The sequence below is a fragment of the Eulemur rufifrons genome, chromosome 2 (assembly GCF_041146395.1).
Source record: "Eulemur rufifrons isolate Redbay chromosome 2, OSU_ERuf_1, whole genome shotgun sequence".
Taxonomy (NCBI): Eukaryota; Metazoa; Chordata; class Mammalia; order Primates; family Lemuridae; genus Eulemur; species Eulemur rufifrons.
In genome coordinates, this window is record NC_090984.1 from 127,915,680 (window position 1) to 127,935,104 (window position 19,425).

At 40.8% G+C, this 19,425-nt stretch overlaps 1 long non-coding RNA gene and 1 pseudogene across 1 annotated transcript in view; one reads left to right on the forward strand and one right to left on the reverse strand.

Moving 5' to 3' along the window:
* Positions 1-19,425, reverse strand: part of LOC138397198 (uncharacterized) — a 77,056-nt gene that overhangs the window by 10,761 nt on the left and 46,870 nt on the right. The window contains exon 3 of the long non-coding RNA XR_011235756.1: positions 203-290. This is a non-coding gene — a long non-coding RNA (uncharacterized lncRNA). The remainder of the gene's footprint in view (positions 1-202; positions 291-19,425) is intronic.
* LOC138380929 (RNA-binding protein 44-like) overlaps positions 1-19,425 on the forward strand; it is a 197,917-nt pseudogene that overhangs the window by 8,085 nt on the left and 170,407 nt on the right.

The window sequence follows — 19,425 nt, forward strand, 5'->3', positions numbered from 1 at the left end:
GAGCAAGAGAGCAAGGGGGAAGCTGCTCTGACCCACCCTCAGGAGTCACAATCCATCATTTTGCCACATTCTATTAGATGAAGGTCACTACATGCAACTCATACTCAAGGGGAGGGAAATTTAACCCCACCTCTTAAAGAAAGGCATATCAAAGAATTTGTTTATATATTTTAAAATGACCGCCAGTGAACATATACAATACCTTTTTACAACATAGGTGAGACTTCTGTTTCCAGTTATAGGTGTGTAGATGACTCAAGCCAACCGTCCACTGAGAACAACTAGAAAACCTGAATAAATATTAAAAAAAAAAAAAATCTGCTTGAAGGCACTGATGAGCTATCTAGATAATGATGAATTACTGGATCAGGGTACAACGAGGAGTCTCAAAGTATGCCCAGTGTTTGGGGGTACTTTCCCCCCAGTATTATTTGCAGAGGGGAAGCTAGGAGGGCATGGGCCATTTTCATAGCATTGCAGCCAGGGGGATGGGTGTTGAGCCTAAGAATACTGAGTTATAGAAATGCCCCCTGTATTTCTAGAGACAAGATTTGATTTCAGAAGTCAAATAAGGCTTTGCCTTAAAGAAAAAGTAAATGTGTTAGTTCAAAAATTAAAAAAGAGAAAAAAGGAAAAAGAAAAAAAAAGGAGGGGGTAAACTTTTACTTTAAGCAAGAGCTCTCTGTGCGGCTCAAGCCAGCCGCTTTAAGCTTGGAAACCGCTGCTTTCTAATGTAAACGATTCCCAGAAGCATGATCCACCCTTGAGAGAGGCTGATTAAAAAACAAACAAACAAACAAAGATCTTAAAAAAGATAATCAAGTTATTGCTCAAATTCAACAGTGCTATATTAGAGCATAAGAGAAAATAGCTTCTCCTAAACAGTCTGTGTTTTCTTGTGTAAAATGTTAAAGAAAATGTTAATAAAACTTATGCAGATTTCATAAGTTTTATTATGAAACTTATGAATCACAAGATGTGCAAAAAACGGTTAGTCCGCCTGACTTGAAAAATTTAATGTTACATATATTGGCTTTTAATAATGCTAATTCAAAGTGTTAGTGGCTTTTACATCCGCTGCTCAATATTGGCAAACTTTTATTAATGATCAAAGACCTCAATTAGAAATTAAGTTAAATGGCAAATCTTTTGTTAGACTTATAGATACTGGAGCTGATGTTACAATTATTTCTAAAAGTTTTTGGCCAAAAGCTTGGCCTTTACAAGTTCCTACTGTTCTTACCAGAATAGGAACGATGACTGACATATTTCAAAGTCGACAAATTTTAAATTGTTCAGGCCCTGATGGACAGACAGCCACTTTAAAACCTTACATGGCTAACATCACTATTAATTTGTGGGGAGGAGATTTGTTACAGCAGTGGGGAGCATACGTCAGTATACCTAATACATCTGCTAAACAGGTTATGCTAAGTATGAATTATAACCCTTGTTTTGGTTTGGGTAAAAGGAGCCAAGGGGCTAAGACTTTCGAGGCACCAAAGGCACATACTTCTTGGCATGGTTTAGGCTATCCAAATTTTGGATAGCGGCCACTGCTACTGAAAAGCACCATTCTGCTCTGGCTTTAAATTGGATGTCCCAAAAGCCTATATGGACAGAGCAGTGGCCACTAAAACAAAAACAAACAAAAAAAAAAAAATTGGGTGCTCTTCAAATATTAGTAAAAGAACAATTACAAGCAGGACATATAGAGGAGTCCACCAGTCCGTGAAATTCTCCTATATTTGTTATTAAAAAAGAAATCTGGCAAATGACAAATGTTAACTGATTTAAGAAAAGTCAATGCAATTATACAATCAATAATCAAGCCAAACATATTGTTTCTCATTGTCCCACTTGTCAATTAATTAATCAGCCTAAATTTTCTGCAGGAGTTAATCCTTGAGGTCTCTCACCAAATAAATTATGACAAATGGATGTTACACATATTCCTGAATTTGGCAAGTTAGGTGTTGTACATGTTACTGTAGATACTTATTCCGGTCTTATTATGGCTACTCCATCCTCTGGAGAAACTGTTAGACATATGTTCTCACACTTACACTCCTGTTTTATATACGTGGGAGTCCCAGCCACCATTAAAACTGACAATGGCCCTGCTTACACTAGTCATTCCTTTACAGCTTTTTGTATTAAATGGGACATCAAACACATTACTGGCATTCCTTATAATCCTCAAGGACAAGGCATTATGGAACGTACACATCAAACTTTAAAAAAACATGTTATTAAAACAAAAAAGGGGAGGTACACAGTCTCCCAAAGATAGAATAAATCAAGCCTTATTTACCTAAAATTTTTTGAATACTCATAAGGAAGATAAATTAACAGCAATAGAAAAGCATTGGAATAGGAGTCCACAATCAGACTCTTTCCCTCACCAGCCTATCTGGTGGAAAGATGATGTAGAAAATAAATGGGAAAAAGGATGTGCAAATGTGTGGCAGAGAGTTTTTCTTGTGTTTTGACAGATGACAGACCAACAGTCTGGATTCCAAACAGAAGAATCAAACCCAGAGTGGAAACTCGAGGGGGGAAAAGCGGAAGACACGTCAGGCACAGACATGACGTGGGGACAGCTGAAGAGAACATACGAAGAAGCAGACGGGATATTGAACCGGACATCTGTACCTAAAACATCTGTAAATCCTTTTCTTGCCGTGATCTGCGTGGTGAGCATGGTGGTAAGAGTGTCTGGCAACCAGACACATCACTATTGAGCATTCTAAAATTGCACCCACAGATATACCCCTTTGTAAGAAAGTAATAATTTCTGACCCTAAAATGTGGGTACAATGGGACAGTTGTAGACCTCACACGGGGCGCATTCTTGCTGGGTCCACATCTTATGGTGTTGTCCTAGACTGGAGTCCCTATGGACATCCTGCCTTCTCTCACAATTTTAAAAAGCTTCATTGGAATAAAACTGCCACCTTGATGTCTGTAAAAGACACTGACCTTAAAAGTCATATTACATGGCTCAATGATGGTAGGAGCTCTCCAGCTCCTCATATTTTAGGTGGCCCTATTCATGATCAATTGTGGAAAATATCAGCTGCTTTGCACCCTTTGCAGGCCTGGATTACACACACTTTGGATACAAACAATAGCCGAGAATGGACTTTGAATTTAAATTCTACTCATTATATTCAAGTTTGTGTTAGACTGCCTTACTTATTTATGATTGGACATGCTGTTTATAAAGAACCTTCTTTCCTAGTGACCTGTGACAACTATTCTCATTATACCTGTGTTAACAATTCTATGAAGTTCAGTCCTTATAAAGAAACACTTTATATTCTCAAAGCCAGAACAGGACTGTGGTTACCTGTTAAAATAAAGAGTCTGGCAAGAAACACCAGCAATGTTCCTTTTGGACAAACTACTTAACCACATTCTTAAATGTACAAAAAGATTTATTGGTCTCTTAATAGCAGCTATTTTGGGAATCATTGCTGTCACTGCTTCTGTGGCCACCGCAGGTGTGGCTCTGCATCAGACCATTCAGACCACTGAATTTGTTCAAAATTGGCACCACGATTTAAATCAATTATGGCCTACCCAAAATCAAATTGATTCTAAATTAGCTATTCAAGTGGCTGACTTACCACAAGCAGTCACCTTGTTGGGAGACCAGGTTATAAGTCTACAAAAGCAACTTAGACTTCACTGCGATTGGAATATCACTCAATTTTGTGTTACACCTCATATATATAATCAAACTCGGCTTCCTTGGGAAAACATCTACTTAACCAAGGAAATCTGACTGAAGAGATTGGAAACTTACAACAAGAAATATTAAGTACCTTCAGTCACAAACTTAAATTGCTCTCTGAAGCTGACATTATTAATGACATCTCTTCTGGTTTAGAGTCAGCTGATCCACTTTATCATCTTAAGATCTATGGGAGTTCCACTGTTGTAACTTTTGGCACTATTTTAATCCTTTGCTTGTGTTTATTTATAGTCTGGAGAAAACTCCAAACAAGACAAGAATCCGGAGACCAATGCCTCGCTGTGATGGCTGTCCAACTCCATCAACTTTCTTCAAAAAATAAAAAAGGGGGAGATGTTGAGCCTAAGAATATTGAGTTACAGAAATGCCCCCTGTATTTCTGGAGACAAGATTTGATTTCAGAAGTCAAATAAGGCTTTGCCTTAAAGAAAAGATAAATGTGTTAGTTGAAAAGCTGCCTCGTCTCAGGAGGTCATCTCACTGGTCAGTAGAAGCTGCACTTCAAAGAGACAGCTGTAAACTGGGCCTTTGGTTCTCACCTGTTTTGAAAGACAAGGCATGCCTTTTCCTTAGAACCAAAAGGTTGCTGGAGCTGACAGGTAGACCCCCAGAGATGAGAGCTGATCATATAGATATGCTAATGCCCAAGCCGGGCCCAGATGGTACCATGCGGTTCAAGTAATTAACACAAAGCACAGCTCATGTTGACTTCTGGGATCATCTCTGTCTCCAAGAACACAATCACCGGAGCCAAGATTCCCTGTTTGTTGCTAAAGTAATAGCCTTATCATAAAACTTACAAGTTTGCCCCAAGATGATTTTATAACTCATTGTTCCCCCAGTTAGAGTTAGTTAAGGGATCTGTAGTAGCCTTTTAGGAGACTTTGACCCCAAAGCATACTGCCTGTTAGTATGCAAATCCCGTTGCCCTTGGCAATGGGGAGCCTGTATGTACCCTATAAAATACCTGTGTGGAGTTTCAGTCGGGGAGATATTTTATGCAGGTAAAATATTTCCATCCGGGTACACTCCTTTATCTATTTTCATAAACTTTTACTTTATAAACTATATCTTTGGCTCTGTGTATTATTATTGCCATTACTTTATCTTTTATTTCTGTTTCCTACTATATTTTTCATCCTTTGAGATGACCCCTGCCTGAGAGACCTGATCTGAAGAAAAAAACCTCTTTGCAGGGAGCGTAGCTAACTCCCTGCAAACTGGCATTGTCAACTTAGAGACCATGATTGAAATAAAGAGAAAAAAAAAATCCTCTTTGCGGGGAGCGTAGCTAACTCCCCACAGATGGTGTCTTGGTAAATTCTCAGCATGGGTGTTCAGACCCCAGTGGGCTGTACTTGAGGAGAACAAGTTTGAACTAGAAATACATGTTCCCCAGAAGGGCTGTAACTCAGCTTCAGAATTTAGTCCCTAAATCAGATTGAGATGATCTTGGATTATGAGTTCTGCCAGGCACCTGGAAGAAATGAAAGTAAGACTTCTCTGGAAGAAAATAATATCATTTTAGGCCTCAAATTATTTATGCCAACAATTTAGTATTTGTTAGCTTATTTTATAAATAAGAACATACAGTCAAAATCATGGCCAGTGGGCACCGTGGCTCACACCTGTAATCCCAGCGCTTCAGGAAGCTGAGGCAGAAGGATCACTGGAGGCCAGGAGTTTTGAGACCAGCATGGGCAACGTAGACAGACTCCATCTCTACAAAAAATGAGGAAGACATTTCAAAAGCTCAGGGAAAGCTAGGCCCCCCACACCAGTTAGCCCAGCTGTGGCTGCAAAGGACAAGTTCTTCAAGGAAATGCAAAGTGCCACTCCAGTGAACACATGAATGACAAAAAAGCAAAACAGCTTTATTGCTGATACAGAGAAAGTTTGTGTGCTCTGGATAGATCACTCCAGCTACAACATTCCCTTAAGCCAAAATCTAATTTAGAGCAGGCTCCTCTCTTGAATTCCATGAAGACTGAGAGAGGTGAGGAAGCTGAAGAAGAAAAGGATGAAGCTAGCAGTTGGTGCATGAGGCTTAAGTAAAGAAGCCATCTCCATAAATAGAAAATGACTACCATCCTAGGAGAATATGATTATTGGGATTTTGTTTTGACTAGAATTTCTGTCCCTCTCGGAGACCAAAATTTAGCTTGTTGCATATTTTGGAGCAATGTTTTTTAATAAATGTACTGCAAACCAGGTGTAATTCAACTCAATGAAAAAAACCAACAGAAATCTCAAGCTATTTTGAAACAGGAAGGGGAAAATTTGCAAATAGAAGTTTTTCCCAACTGAAAAAGAGAGGGCAAAACAAATGAACCCTTTGGAAGGTATTAAAGAAGCTGTCACAATCTGAGTGCCAAGCAAGGTGATTGTCAGTCCTCAAATGCCGTTGATCTCTGCCTCCAAAAAAAAACAAATCATTTTATCTAAGTTATAGTAGTCAAGCCTGTAAATAAATATTTTTAAATTTCTGAAGCTGTTCCTCCCCACTAAAAGATGCTCAAAATTAAAAAAAAAAAAATCAAAATATTTTTTAGCTACTTTTGTCAGAAAGGTAACTATTTCATAAGGTGTCACTATGCATGTTGGCCCTCAGTTTATCACGGTGTAACACACCATCTCTCAGGTTTTGCCGTGACAGTAGGTAACAAGGCTTCCAGACTCTCTTCAACACCTCCAAGCTCCCCTTTCTCCAAACACAAAAGGAAGAAGAAAACTACAAACCCCCATCTCCCCGCCCTACAGTTCCTGGGAAGAGACGGTCCTCACATTGTTCCTGCTTAGACCCCTGAAGCCTGGAGAAGGAGATGGGGACAGCTGTGCCAGTGGGCAAGGACGACGTCCAATAAGGGGGAGGAAATTTGGCTGAGGGGACAGACGGGAGAAGGGACATGGAGAGGAGGGGTCAGTGGAGATAAAATGGTGAGGGGGGTGAGAAGAAAGAGCAAAAAACCAGGGAGAAAGGAGTGAGGATCACACAAGACAGAAAAAGATAAAATGGAAGAGAAAAAGAAGGGTCAGGGTTAAAGGACGCAGAGACGGTGGCAAAGAGAACGCGGAAAAGGCTGTCACTGGGAGGAAGGGAGATTAAGGGGGTGCTACCTAAAGGGCTTCACCCCAGCAGGTGAATGGGCTGCACGGGGAAGGGGGAACTGGAAACCGAGCGGGTGGCAATAAGGGGCTGTGGGCGAAGGCAGGAGCCTGAGGGGGACGCCGGAGCAAGGGAGCGGCGGGGACGCGGGGGCAGCGGCTTGGCCGGCCTCGCTCCCTCACCGAGGCTGAGCCACCCGAACCTCGGGCGCAGCCTATGCCTCTTTCCTTCAGAAGCCGGAAGTGCCGCAGCCACAGCCCGCCCTGGAGCAGAAGCTCCGCCCTGCAGCGGAAGCTCCGCCCTGCGAGGCCCCGCCCCAGCGTGAGAGCCGCGCCTGCGCGTTCCTGTTTCCGTTGCCGGGTCCTGGGGGGCGGGGTGTCTATGTCACTGAGCAGCCAGCAGAGGGCAGGCTCCTAATTGTTCAGAGCCCCGCAGTGTCTGAGCGTGTCCAAGGGGGTTGTGGGGACCTGTCACCTGGGCGCTGCTTGGTGAAGCCTGGGGGACTCCAGGGGACTGCCACAGTGGGTATGGGGAGCAGCCCTGCTCCGATGGTCAAGAAGCTGAGGAGCCTGATCTAAGGCCAGGAGGGAACACTGGGTACCGACTCCCAGCCCAGGCATCCCATCCTCCATCCCCCTCGCCTGTGAGAAACTGGAACCCTCATACATTGCTGGTGAGAGTGAAAAATGGTGCAGCTGTTGTTGAAACCCTCTGGTGGTTCCTCAAAAGGTTAAGCATAGAATTACCGTATGACCCAGCAAGTCCACTTACAGGTGTGTAACCAAAAGAATTCGGAACAGAGACTCAAACCTACACTTGCATACTAATGTTCATAACAACTGTATTCACGCTAACCAAAAGGCAGAAACAACCCAAATGTCCATCAACAGATAAATGGATAAAGAAAATGTGGCGAGTACACACACAGGAATATTACTCAGCCATGAAAAGGAACGGAGTTATGACACCTGCTACAGCATGGGTGAATCTTGGAAACGTTATGATAAACAAAATAAGCCAGGCACAAAAGGACAAACACCATATGATTCCACGTCTGTGAAATATCTAGAATAAGGCAGATTCATAGAGATAAAGTATGTTAGAGGTTACCCGGGGCCAAGGGCAGGGGAAATGGGAGTTATCGCCTAATGGTTACAGAGCTTCCGGTTGGTATAATGAGAAAATTGGAAATATATAATGGTGATGGTTGCACAACATTGTGAATGTACTTAACGCCACTGAACTACACTTACAAATGGTTACAGTGGCAAATTGTGTGTATCACAAGAAAAATAGGTTTAAAACAAAATACTTTTTAAGATACACAAAAGCTGAAAGAATCAATCAGCAACAGACTCTTAAACTGCAAGAAATGTTAGACGTACTTTAGGCAGGAGAAAAATGATACCAGATGAGATTATGTTTAGAGATCTGGCCATGGTAACCAAATGGGTAGTATGTGACTTTTTTTCTTTTTAAAACGTCTTTAAAAGATAATTGACTGTTTAAACAAAAATAACAATAATGAAATTGGGGCGTATAACACATGTGTAAGTAACACATATGACAATAGCACAGAGACCCGAGGGGAAGCGACGGAAGGACGGAGCATGCTGTAAGGCTCTTACGCTGCACAGAAAGTGGTGTCGTATCACTGGAAGGTAGAAACCAACGGTATTGTGACGTATCCTACGCTGCACAGGACAGCTGCCCACACAAAGAACTATCCAACCCAAAATGTCAGCTTGAGAAACCATGCCCTAAAGCTAAATAACTAAAACAGTAAAACAAAAAGTTATAGCTAATGGGCCACAAAGGAAATAAGAATGAAAAAATACTCAATGGAAAAGAAGTCATAAAAGAAAACAGAGCAAAGAGCTGATGAGATGAAGGGAAAACATACAGGAGGGTTTGGTGAATGGAACATGGTGGAAATGACATGGTGCCAGCTCCAGGCCCAGGACTCATGAAACCAGCAGCTTCCACTGTCTGTCTCTCGGAACATTTGCTCTGGAGGAAGCCTTCGCTCACATCGCCACCTGGGCTCCACCTCTTGTCAGACCAGTGGTGGCATTAGATTCTCATAGACTCTCGAACCCGACTGTAAACTGCGCGTGGAGGGACCTAGGTTGCGACTTCTGATGAGAATCTAATGCTGGATGGTCTGAGGTGGAGCGGAGGCCGTGATGCTAGCGCTGGGGAGCGGCTGCAAATGCAGATTACCATTAGCAGAGAGGTTTGACTGAACAATGAATGTGATGCACTTTGTTTTTTTGTTTTTTTGGGTTTTTTTTGAGACAGAGTGTCGCTTTGTTGCCCTGGCTAGAGTGAGTGCTGTGGCATCAGCCTAGCTCACAGCAACCTCAAACTCCTGGGCTCAAGCGATCCTCCTGCCTCAGGCCTCCCGAGTAGCTGGGACTACAGGCATGCGCCACCATGCCCGGCTAATATTTTTCTATATATATTTTTAGTTGGCCAGATAATTTCTTTCTGTTTTTTTTTTAGTAGAAACGGGGTCTCGCTCTTGTTCAGGCTGGTCTCGAACTCTTGTCCTCGAGCGATCCACCCGCCTCGGCCTCCCAGAGTGCTAGGATTACAGGCGTGAGCCACCGCGCCCAGCCTGATGCACTTGAATCATCCCAAAACCTTTACCCCCTCCCCTGGTCTCTGGAAAAATTGTCTTCCATGAAACCGATCCCTGGTGCCAAAAAGGTTGGGGACTGCTGGGATATAAGACAAACATACAAAAATAAATTCTATTTGAATATACTAGCAATGAATGACTGGAAATTGAAATTACGAATGATACCATTTACAATAGCATTTAAAAAGAAATATTTACAGGTAAATCTGACAAAACTACAGAAGACCTGTACTATAAAAACTGTAAACATTGCAGAGTAAAAATAAAGGGTGAGACCTCAGCACAGGGAAAGATACATCTTCGCAGCTCAGAAAAACACTCAGACATCAATTCTGACCAAATTGATCTGCAGATTCAGCACAAGCCCAGTCAAAATCTCAGTGTTCTCTGTTGTAGAAATTGTCAAGCTGATTCTAATATTCATGGGGACATGCAAATGCTGTAGAATAAGTCCTCCGGAAAAAAAAAGAACAAAGTTGGAGGACTAATACCATTCAATTTCAAGATTTTTTATAAAGCTATGGCAATCAAGACAGTGGTAAAAGACAGACAAATAGCTCAATAGAATGAAATAGAGAGTTCAGAAATAGATTAATGGCCGGGTGCGGTGGCTCACTCCTGTGATCCCAGCACTCTGGGAGGCCGAGGAGGGAGGATCACTCGAGGTCAGGAGTTCAATACCAGCCTGAGCAAGAGTGAGACCCTGTCTCTACTAAAAATAGGAAAAAAAAAAAAAAATTAGCCAGGTGTGGTGGTGGCACCTGCAGTCCCAGCTACTCAGGAGGTGGAGGCAGGAGGATCACTCAAGCCCAGGAGCTAGAGGCTGCAGTGAGCTAGGCAGACACCGTGTCACTCTAGCCCAGGTGACGGAACAAGACTCTTTCTCCAAAAAAATAAATAAATAAAAATAAAAGGAAAAGAAATAGACTCACTCATGCATGGAAAACAAATGTGTTACAGATGAGCAAAGGCCATGCAGTGGAAAAAGGATTGTCTTTTCAATAAATTGTGCTGGAAAGTGTGGCTACTTATGTGTCAAAAAAAAATTAACTCATTCCACACCTCATACATATATGAAAATTAACTTAAAATGGGCCATAAATATAAATGTAAAACTATAAACTTCCAGAAGAAAATAGAAAATGTTTGTGATCTTGGGCTAGGTGAAGATGTCTTAAATATAACACCCGAAGCATGATTTTCTGAATAAACACGCAGAATTTTATCAAGATTTTAAACTTATATTCTTCCAAAGACACTGTTAGCGTGAAAATACCAACCATAGACTGGCAGGAAATATTTGCAAAGCCTGTACCTGATAAAGGACTTGTATCCAGAATATGTAAATAGGTCTCAAACTCAGTAATAAAAAATAAATAACCCAGTAACAAAATCAGCAAAAAATTTGGCCAGATACTTCACCAAAAAGATGCTCAGAAGACAGGTCAGTATGCTCAATGTCATTAGTCGTGGGGGAAACGCGACTTACAACACAGAGAGAATTGCTGCGCATCTACCCGAGTGGCTGAAAGAAAGAGACTGGCAGGCCACGCAGGTCTGGCTTCGCGGGCCTGTGGCCTGTGTGGCGACACAGAGCCCCTGCACCTTGTTTCATGCCCTCCTGTTTTCATCTGGAAATGCTTAATGATCTCAGAACACGGAGCCCGGCGTTTTCATTTTGCCCCAGACCCAGCAAATTATATAGCCAGTCTCGACTCCACACGTTAGCAAGGATAGGGGAAAGTGGAGCTCTCACACACCGCTGGTAGCAATGTTAAATGGAACCACCACTTTGGAAAACAGTTGGGCAGGTTCTTAAAAAGCTAAGCATTTACCTCCATAGGACCCAGCATTCCCACGCTTAGGTGTATACCCAAGAGAAATAAAAATATATGTGAAAGATTATATAGATTTTATGGGGATTAACTAACCAATAAAACCCCTTTTCTTTCCATTATATCTTTCATGAATAGCGAAGGCATTACAAATACTTTCTGTTTAAAAAGTTTCTCTATTCATCTGTCCCAAAGGTCACACTGTAAATAATTACCTTAGATTTTGACCTCTTATTTATGCAGTGACAGTAATTAAAATTAGAAAAGTAAAACATTTGTTTATTTTAAAGCTACTAGAGACTTAACTATCCCTTCCATAACAGGCAAAGTTTTCATTTGGGGGAAATAAACCGTTTTTACTGTGACACATACACTACTTCCATTATTAATATTGGTTCCATTTTATAAAAAGAGAGTTTTTTTTTTAAATTCAAAGTTGTGATTTCAATAATGATGAATTGTACATTTTATAGCTTGCTCTAATCTTTTAACACAATTAACTTGGACCTATCCCCAATTTTACCAACTTCTTACAAACTTACCAGTCTATAACAATGACACAACTGATGAAAATGACATATCTGTGTAATGATGCAAAACTCACCATAGGTTCAAGAATAATGTACTTGTTTCATATCTGAAGATTAAATATATTGTAAATTTGGGGGGAGGTGTCTTTTTTCTTTTTTTGGAGACAAGGTCTCGCCCTGTTACCTGGGATACAGTACAGTGTTACTACCACAGCTCACTGCAACTTCAAACTCCTGGGCTCAAGTGATCCTTCTGCCTCAGGCTCCACAGTAGCTGGGACTACAGGCACATGCCACCACGACTGGCTCTCCCCCCCATTTTAGTAGAGATGGGGTCTCGCTCTTGCTCAGACGGGTCTCGAACTCCTGGCCTCAACCAATCCTCCCTCCTTGGCCTCCCAAAGTGTTAGGATTATAGGCACGAGCCACTGCACCAGGCCTAAAATAGACTGTAAGTTGTAAAATCCATTTCCTTGGTTGTTGGGAAAAAGAGCACAGGCAGCAGCAGAGGACTGTCCTGGGACACTCTTCATCACACAGCAGTCACAGTTTAGTCAAAATCATACCCGAAAGCCCAACCTTGACTACTCAAGACACAGGGCTACACTCTGCCATCAATTAGAAAATGGTTACCTTTCTGAAAACCCTCAGGATAAATTTCCTTCTGGTTTTAGTACTGTGAACAATAGCTACGGTTCACCTGGGCAACCGATTTGCTTTATGGCCATCATTAAAATGTTGAGCCTGCCCTTTTATACCAAAAGCCAAATTTGTGACACATCCTTAACAAGCTGTAGGAATTCACGGAAGACTTTCTTGTATTAGGTTTCCTCCTGGCTCTATTTTAGATCCTAAACTTCATTTCTCTTTTCATCATCCTTCTCATCCCTTCTAATATGTATAGCCTTACTCTGTTTCTTCTTTTCCAATTGTCCTCAAAATATTTTTGGAACAAAAGAAGTTCTAATAAAATACACCGTGTATACTTATTGATACACATGAGGACAATGTGCACACATGCACACACATAGATTAAAAGCCAACCGAATTTTATTCTTTCTCCAGGATGATGGGGGACCCTGCTTCCTGCGCTGTGTGGCTCGCGTGTTGCACCGACAGCACTGGTGACAGTGCCCGTCTCACTCTTGGCCAGCAGCAAATATTCCCATCTCTTGTTTCTCCATTCCTCAGCAGTTGAGAATAGGAGTTAATCAACGTCTTATAATGAAATGGGATGTTTCAAAATGTTACATTGAAGCTCAGTTCCACCACTGAAAACATTTGTTATGTTTTTCTCATTATACATTTACTAGCCCTAAACCAAATCTAACTGTATTTTGTACAACATTTAGTACACAATCTATTTTAACAGAACTCTAAGACAAACTTTCAACGATTAGCAAAGTTTATGCTGTATAACCTACTAATTTTATTGAATGGGTTTTCTTTCAAAATAAATTATGTAATTAAAAATTAGAAAATTACATCTTTCTAAATCATATACATTTTTAAAACTTCTATTTTCATTTTAAACTCAATTATAAAAAATTATCACAATAATGTACATTGTACCCAAAAAGCCCTAACCTCAGCATGCTGTAATTCATCCATGTAACCCAAAATACTTGCACCCCCTAAATCTATTGAAATAATAAAAAAAAAACCTAAAAAAATGGTCACAATAAAATTATATGCTTTGTCCATTTGTCAGAGAAAAATAATTAACGGTAAATACTAGGCCTTCTTTTTCAATTCTGTATGAAATTCCTCTTGATAACACTTGATAGAATTCTATTCACAACAACACTCAGCCAAATACACTTCTTTCTATAGTACTAAGTGTTCAGAAACACACAGCATTCAAATAATGTAGTTTCCATGTAATTAGGATATCATTTTCAGTTTGATAATCTGGCATAGAAAAGTCTTCCAGTGGAAGAAAAGAGAAATAGCTAAAAAGAAACAGTTGACTTAAAGGATGATGATTACTACTGAATGAACCGGTTCCCTAAAACGTAGTGGAATGGGCTGTCAATGCCTGAAAGTGACAGAGACGTGCACGTCTGGGAACAGAAGGAAAGCTCTGCTGGCAACACAACAGTGATCCGACCAGGGAGGATAATCCATTTTTTCATTACATATCTATCCCACCTCCCGACCCCTGTTTATCATCCACGTTCCCCAACAGGCTTCGGTGCCATCCACTTACTCCTTCTTTAAAATTTTTCATTTAGAAATTACTCATACAAGGAAGTATTTTAAAATGTGTGCAGTTTGAAGAATTAGAAACACCAGAGAAACCACCACCTCTGCTCAGAGAGAGCAGAAGCTCCTTGGATAGGCCCCTCCTGCCGGCTCCCGCCACCACCACCAGTGTCCCTAACTCTGTGTTAACCGTTTCCCCGTTTTTGTCTTCATACCGCTCAGTCCTGTGTATGTGCATCCCTTAAAACACGTTGCTCTGTGCTGCCGGGTTTTGAACTTTACAGAAATGGAATCAGTCTGCAAGTATTCTTTTGTAATGTGATTCCTTTCTTTGATATTACATTTTTGCAATTAATCCAGACTGATGTGTGAGGCGACAGTTTATTTTTATTGTAGTGCAATAGCCTGTTATATAAACATACGACTATCCGTTCTGCTGCTAATGACCCTTTGTAATGTTTCTGTATTCTGCTCCTGGTGTTACAGTTCCTCTGGCCTGATTATTTTTCACAAATTGAATGTTATTTTTATATTTTATAGTTCATGCTTTAATTTTAACTACACTTATGAACTTTGTTCCTTATTCATTCTTACATTTCAGAACTTTCATTTGGGATCTTTTTTTTTCTTCCTAACATAAACCATTAAGAATTTCTTTTGTCTCAGACTTTGTCTAAAAAAGCCTTTATTTCAATTTCTTCCTTGAAAGGTAAGTAATTCTAGGCTGAGAGTTAGTATCTCTCAAGACATATTGAAGCTATTGTTCCAGTCATTTGAACTCCGGTGCTGCAGTTAAGAAGTCAGTCGTGAGTCTAACTACCACACCTTTATAAATGACGTCTTTTCAAAAATCTATTGACTGTATTTAAGGTTTTCTCTTTCCCTCTAGTAAATTCTGCAGTTCTCACTATAATATGGCTAAATGTGGATACCTTTTTTGATTTGTTCTTCACTGGGCTTGCTGGATTGAGTACGAGTATCTTTTACCCAGTATCTCTATAAATAGTGATTCTTCCTCATTTCCTCTATTATCTCCTTCTAGAACCATAGCTATATAGATCTGTCAGTGAACTCGTATCCAGCATATATAAAGAACTCTGTGACACTTCAGTAAGAATACTGAAATAAACCAATTCAGTAAGAAATGGGCAAAGGAACTGAACGGACACTTTGTGAAGGAAGATATCATTGGTCGATAGGCACATTAAAGATGCTAACTTCAGGAAAATGCAAACTTAAATTTCGTGAGATGCCACTAACAAACCCACTGGAATGACACAAATTTTACAAGACTGACAATACCAGGTGCGGAGAACTTGGAATTCTCATATACTGCTGGTGGAAATGTAAACTCTTGACTTTGGATAACAGTTGTACTGTTTCTAATAAAGTTAAACATACATTTATCATATGGCCTAGCAATTCCACTCTTAGGTATTTATCCAAATACACGCCTACACCTGTACATAAAAGCACACTCTATCTTATGTCATGATAACCACACTCTATCTTATGTCATGATAACACCCAAATGTCCCTCCAGCCGATAAATGGATTTAGAAAATCATGGTATATATACACACAATGGCCTACTACTCAGCAATGAAAAAGAATGAACCACCAACATCTGTAAGCAGATGAATCTCAAAACATGCTGACCAAAAAAGCCAATTGTGGAAAATAATACACTGTATGATTCCACTTATATAAAATTCCAAAGCAGGCAAAGCTCATCACTGTGACAGAAAGCAAATTGGTTATGGAGTGGGGCGGGAGGGCAGGGTGGGCTGAGCACACAGGAGCACAGGGAACTTCCTGTATCTTGACTGAAACGATGGTGACACAGAGGCACCCATTTACAGATGAAGTAAGAAAAACGACTTCCTCGAGAAAACACAGCCAGTTAATAGTAGAGCAATATTAGCATTAGTCTCGGTCTATTAACATTTTCAATCTTTCTCTCAGAAGGACAAACTGGCTGCAGGAAAAGAGCTCACGTTCACCCAGCGTTTAACAAATACTGCTGGGTGAGTGCCACATGCCAGCCACATGCAATAGAGACCCCGACCTCACAGAGATCACAGTGGTGGGAACAGGTTTTAAGGCAGAGGGCAAAGAACGCTATGGCACCGCCAACAAGCAATTCAACCACATGGTCTGGTACAGGGGCCCCTAAAGTACCTCCCACAAGAGTTTTTAAGACCTTTAAGTTTAAAGTCTAAAGAAGAAGATAGAGTCACAACAAACAATAAGGTAAGGTAGATCCTTACCTAACACATAAAAAGATAACTACAGATGGTTTAAAGACCTAACTATAAAACGTAAAACCATAAAGATAGTAAAGGAAAATGTAGGGAATATTGTTGCCTTAAGGACTTCTTAAATAAAATTTCAAAAGCATAAAACAGTAGGCAAACTAGACTGAATTTGATCACATCCAAATTAGAATTTTCTGTTCATAAAGAAAACTATGAAAAAAATTAATAAATAGATGACAGAAAAGATATTTACAAAGCATAAAACCTGTAAAGGAACTGATGTCCAGTGTAACAAGAGCTTCTGCAAGTCAACAGGAAAAGACACAATCCCCGTGGGAAATGGGCAGAAGGCAGTAACAGGCACCGGCAGCAAAGGAACCCCAGAACCATATAGGAACACCACGAGCTGCCTAAACCAAATACAGAAATGCAAATTAAAACATCCCTCTGAATGACAAAATTTGGGCAAGTGAACATCAAGTATATGCAGATGTACAGGAAAACAAAACCCAATGTGCACAGCGCTACCGAACTTGTAGACTGAGGCATCTTTCATAAGAGCTTAGTCAAATTAATTACCCATATGCATATGGTATCACCAAGGAGGAATTCCTTCTGGACGTACATCCCAGTGAGTGGCCGTGAAGAGCTGGGGCAACGCACAGTCATCCGTGCCGGAGGGAAGCTGGAGACACTCACCTGCGTGTCCACAGTAGGGAAATAATTCAAAGCACGGGGAAAGGGTATGATGCGAGGAGACACGGAGCATGGCGAAAACACCCAGGTTATCCTAGCATGCGACGGTGATGGCATGGCGAAGAAAAAGGCAGAGGACACTCCCCTTAGGGTTGTAGACAGAGCCAGATGAGGTCATGCACGGGAAGTGCCCAGTCCCTTGCCCTTAGTCCTATGACAGTAATTCCTGCTACTTGGTATAGGTACCCCCTAAGCTTTCACCTCACTGTTTATTTATTTGTGCAGCTGGAGCACGGAGCTTTGTTAGGAGAACTTAATAGAAGATGCAGCGGCACCGTGAGAGCCTGGGGGAAGCGAGGCCTCCGCAGTCTCGCGGGTCCTGTGTGCACAGCGGCTGCTCCCCGCGTTGCTGCAGGCGGGACAAGCCTCACCCCACCCGCATCTCCATCTGTGCATCTATAGAATGGAATTGTTAAAGCCAATGCCATGGGGCTGATTTGAGGGTAAATGAGACAATGTAAACCTCGTAACAAGTGTTCGTTCCCCTCGCTTCTCCTCCCTCCCAGACATGTGAAGGTGCCGTCTCACCAGGGGGAGCCCCGAGCACCATCACATGTTGCGGTGGCCACGCAACAACATGGAAGAAGACTCAGCCATGCTGAGACAACACACACCTATACAGAAAATGACTAGAAAGAAGAAAATCAAAGTGAGGACCTTACTTGAATTTGGGTAGAGAAATTATAGGTGGTTATTTTTCTGTTTTTCTATTTTCCGAGTATCCTATAATATGGTTACGTTACTTTTAGAAATGGAATATTTCATGGCAAACAAATATTTTACTTTAAAATTGCATTGAACAAAAAGTGTTAAACTTTAAAACCTAAACAGCATCTTTATAGATCCTCCATCAATTGAGTTAATTTTAAAATTCTAGAATATATTCTGAAGCACTAGGTTCTTCTTAATTCTAACACTTAACGTGGGACAAATAATTTACTCTGAGAGCCGCATTCTTCCCCTATAAAGTGGGGCTAACTTTAACTCACAGTTGTGAGGATGAAATGAGATAATATGTAAGTACCATGGAGATGATCATGTTTTGAAAACTTCAAAGTTTGCAAAGATATAAATATAAACCCATTAAATACCAGAAGAAAAAATTTTAAATGTTTAGTAGCTTGAACTCCAACATCAGATAGACCTACATTCAAATTTTAGCTCTGCCACCAACAACCTGGATGACTTTGGGCAATCTACTTCACCTTCTTACTACAGCATCTTCTCAGCAGTGTGGGGGTAACGACAACATGCCTGTGTTGCTGTGAAAATTAAATAACTTACTTATATAAAGCCCAGTGCTTGTCAGAAAATAATGGCTCATTTAATGTTACCAATTATAATCCTCCTTAAAACCACTTCTGCAGTTAATGAAACTGAATATTATTATTAATGTCCCAATCACTATTTCACATTAATATACAAAAAGAGAAAAGACATTTTCCCTACTCTTAAGGTTCTCACAGTCAATAAAAAAAATGGAAATATATTTCAAAGATCATAGGAGACTTCAATAACTAATAAAATCAAATTTTATATCTATTACTAGGGGAACAAAGAGAAAGAGGAACAGGATTGGCTACAATGAGGAATGTATCAAAATCTCAAAGGAGATCATATTTGAGTTGGATCTTGAAAGCCTGGGTATGATTTTGTCCATTAATGAAGGAAAAATACAAAATTAAAAATCTAAGCCAGGCATGATGGCACACGCTTGTAATCCCAGCTACTCAGGAGGGTGAAGTAGGAGGATCATTTGAATCCAAGAGTTTGAGTCCAGGCTGGGCAACCTAGCGAGATGCCATCTCTTAAAAAAAAAAAAAGAAAGAAAGAAAAAAAAGAAAAAAGCCATAGAGTGCTCAGGCCATTGACACTTGTCTCATCAGATGGAATACTGAGAGGGGAAAGGCTAGCTGTAAACAAGAAGAAAGAAATATCATGATCTAATTGTGAAGAGCTTTATACAAATGCCCTGCTCCATTATTTGGACTTTATGCACAATAGGGAAATCAAAAGAGGATTTAAGAACACAATCAGACCTAAAATTTAGAAAAATAACTGGTAAAATTAAGTTGACTTAACGGTGTCAGGAAAGACTTCTCAGGAGATGACACTTGAAAGAGGAGTCTGGGAAGGTCATCCCAGGTGGCATGTGGGAGACACAGACCTGAGGACCTGCCAAGCGTATCTCTGATTTCTGGAGCATAGCAGAGTGGGGGGTGGCAGAGGTGATGTGGAAGACACGGGCCGAGACAGCGACACCTTTGCACAGGAATGGGGGCTTCGAGGGCAAGAGAGAAAGGCCTGCGATGGTAGAGCGATCTGAGATGA